The sequence below is a fragment of the Gekko japonicus genome, unplaced genomic scaffold (genome assembly GCF_001447785.1).
Source record: "Gekko japonicus isolate JY-2015 unplaced genomic scaffold, Gekko_japonicus_V1.1 scaffold220, whole genome shotgun sequence".
NCBI lineage: Eukaryota > Metazoa > Chordata > Lepidosauria > Squamata > Gekkonidae > Gekko > Gekko japonicus.
The window spans coordinates 686,903-690,614 of NW_015165836.1; positions in this window are offsets into that span (position 1 = coordinate 686,903).

The following is a 3,712-nucleotide window of genomic DNA, read 5'->3' on the forward strand; positions in this document are numbered from 1 at the left end:
TCGGGCCTGATCCAGCACTGGCTTCATTTCTGTTCTTATCTTCTCTAGAGCCGGGCCTTCCGCCAAGCTATTATGTCTCTCTCTCTCCTGCAAAGCCATCATTCTGCAGAGGAAGAAAACAGGGTGGGCTGGGGGGGGGGGAGATAAAAACATCCTTCTCCCTTCCCTGCCACCTGCCCCCCCTCCCCGCCTCCCCTTCCTGTGCCACCCTCCTGCGCTGCCTTGCCCCTGTTTGGAGACCTGGCATTTTAATTTTGGGGGTCCTCTTTTTTTTTAAAAAAAAAAATCACTTAGAAATTGCAGGTTCGATCGCTGAGTCTCGCCTGACAGCTGGCGGGATAATTTGTCTCTCGGCTCCGGGAGGGGATGATGGAAGTCAATTTGACAGCTGCACGGCTCCCCGAGGATCCCAGGCCCGGAGCGCGCAGAGAGCGGCGACAGACGCGGCAGTGCTCGGAATACCAATGAAGCGTCTGCTGCCAGCAGCGCCGGCTGCGTCTGGCGAAATGAATCACGCGCATCCGGCGGGGGGACGATTATGGTTATTGCGGGAGGGGATCGGGGCGGGGCGGGGGGGGGAGGAGAGGCAACAACGGCTCCGGCCGGGATCGTTAAAACGCTCCGGCGAGGGCTCAATGGGCCCCCCTCCCCGCATGCAATATTCAAGAGGTCTGAGGCGCAAAACGGGCGCTTTAGCTCGGCTGGATGGGCATCCCAAGTTGACAGGGCGCGCGTCTGGAAAGCCAGGGGGATCCTGGTGGTTCAAAGCAGGGCGCTGGTGCAGAAGTGAGAGGGGGGGATAGGAGCATCCTTCGGTGCTGCAAGGGCCAGGTGCCAATACTGGATCTTAGGCATCACTCCATCCCGGGGGTTTGCCACAAGGGGCTGCCCCAGCGATTAGATATCGTCACACACGCACGTTGGGGGGTGGGTGGGTTTAGGAACGACTCTCTTTTAGTAGAGTTACCAAAGGGATATGCTTGCTTAGGATGGCTGGTGGCTACACACAAATACACACACACGGCAGAGCTTGGGCAGCCGGTGACCAGTTTGAGCAACTGGAAAGAAGAAGAAGAGGAGGAGGAGGAGGAAGAAGAGGAGGAGGAGGAGAAGAAGAAGACGTTGAAGAAGACAAAGAAGAAGGCAAAGATGAAGAAGATGAAGAGGATAAAGGCAAAGAAGATGAAGAAGACAAAGATGAAGAAAAAGAAGGCAAAGAAGATGAAAAAGACAAAGATGAAGAAAAAGAAGACGAAGAAGACAACAAAGAGGGAGATGAAGAACATGAAGAAGATGAAGACAACAAAGGGGAAGAAGACAAAGAAGATGAGGAAGAAAACGAAGAAGAAGAGGAGGAGGAGGAGGAGGAGGAGATTGGCTTTATACCCCGCCCTTCATTCAGAGCCTCAGAGCAGTTTACGATCTCCTTCCCCTTCCCCTCCCCACAACAGACACCCTGTGAGCAATGCTCCCTCTAAGCTGTGGAGTCTTGTGAGCAAAAATTCTACTTTGTGTGCTGCTGGCCTTAAAGTTGTGAGCACGCCATTTGGCTACTGCATCAATTAGTTTGCTCTGGAGCCACCCTTCCTGAGCTGAGACAAAAATGTGTGAGGTGGAGGCCAAAAAACTGTGAGCTAGCTCACACTAACTCAGCTTTGAGAGAAGACTGCCTGTGAGGTAGGTGGGGCTGAGAGAGCTCTCTCGAGAACTGCCCTTGAGAGAACAGCTCTGAGAGAACTTGTTGACTGACCGAAGGTCACTCCAGCAGCTGCATGTGGAGGAGTGGGGAATCAAACCCACTTCTCCCAGATTAGAGTTCCTGCTCCTAACCACGACACCAAAGAGACAATTGTAAGATAGCTGTAAAAAGGATTGGGAAGGTGTTGGGTGATAGTGAGATATTGAAAAATGGTATTTAGCAGAGATAAGATAGTCCAGCAGAGCCAGAGTAAAATAATTCAGACTCAGAGTCCATGTGTGATTAAAATATAAAGTTTTTACTAAATTCTAGCATGGGAAGGGTAACTGGGATGAACATAACAGCAGAGCTAAATCGGCTACATCCTTACTCTACAAAGACAAAACTAGAAGAGAGAGAGTATGGCTACTCTTCTTGTTCTTCAGAACACCAAACAAAGACGGGAAGAGAAGCCATAAAATGGTAATACACCTTGACACTTTAGTCCCAATCAAATTCCTAGATCAGGGAGAAAATTCCCGGGCATTCTGTATCTAAAGAACATTGGTTACATGAGAAACATGTGACTTCCTGTGAGTAACATAAACAAACATTTATCCCCAGATATACTGAGTGTTTTCAACTTGTAATACCCAACAGAAGGATACTCCAATGGTAAGCTTGGGGTGGAGGGAAGCTACTGCTGCTCTGAAGTATTGTCTTGGCCCTTCCCTAGGGTTGCCAGACTCCAGGGGGTGGCTGGAGATCTCCTGGGATTACGACCGATCTCCAGGCGATGGATATGACAGTTTCATTCTGCTTGTGAGGACAACACAGCAAAGTCCCAGCTAGGCAGGCCCCTGCCCACCAAATTCTGAATTCAAATCCTAAGAATCTGTGACTCCCTGCACCACGTCCATCCAGAGTCACAGGTAAGGGTGACTTTGAATCGCTCGTCTCTGCAGTTTTGCCTGAAAATCAGTGATTCAGTTTTGTGTGAGTCAACTTTGTGTGTGTGTGTGTGTGTTTTACCTGCCATTTTCCATTTCTTCACACGCAAGCGTCCTGGTAGAAATTATTCATTCTTACCATTACCTGTGCCTTGATAAACCAGTATTACACATTATTCGACACTTGTACATACGACGACAAACACCGTACACATACATGGCGCATAAAAGCAGCACAACGTGCAGACACGACACAACACAAACAGACAAAAAAACAGCCGCAGAAAGCATAGCGCCGAGTGCACTGACAGCAAATGTAAATCAACGTGAAAAGTAAGAAATAAAAGGGTGGGAGGGGTGCACTAATTCATCCCTACCTGCACCCCGTCACTAGGGTTACCAGCAGGGCTCTTTTTGTAGAAAAAGTCCAGCAGGAACTCATTAGCATAATAGACCACACCCAACAGCATAAACTCATAAGCATATTAGGCCACACCCCTGACAATACAGCTCATTAGCATATTAGGCCGCACCCCCATGTTACCAGAAGTGTAGTCATCCATCCACACCCACCTTTTGCTTCTTATTCTGTTTACCTTGTTTGTTGTCAAAACCCAGGGCTTTTCTTGCAGCAGGAACTCCTTTGCATGTTAGGCCACACACCCTAACGTAGCCAATCCTAATGAGTTCCTGCTGTTGGGTGTGGCCTATTATGCTAATGAGTTCCTGCTGGACGTGGCTAACTCAGGAGCCAGCTGGAACTCCGTTCCTGTGCGTTCCTGCCCAAAAATAGCCCTGCCCACAACAGACACCCTTTGAGGTAGGTGGGGCTGGGAGAGCTCTCTCGAGATTGGGGGGGTGGGGGGGGGGAGGGACCTCAGGAGGCTATATAATGCCATACAGTCCATCCTCCGAACAGCCATTTTCTCCAGAAAAACTGATCTTGGTGGTCCGGAGATAAGTTGTAATAGCGGGAGAGCTCCAGGTGCCCATTGCTGACCTGACCACCAAGGCTCCCTCTAAGCTGTGGAGTCCTGTGAGCAGAAATTCTACTTTGTGAGCTCCTGGCATTAAAGTTGTGAGC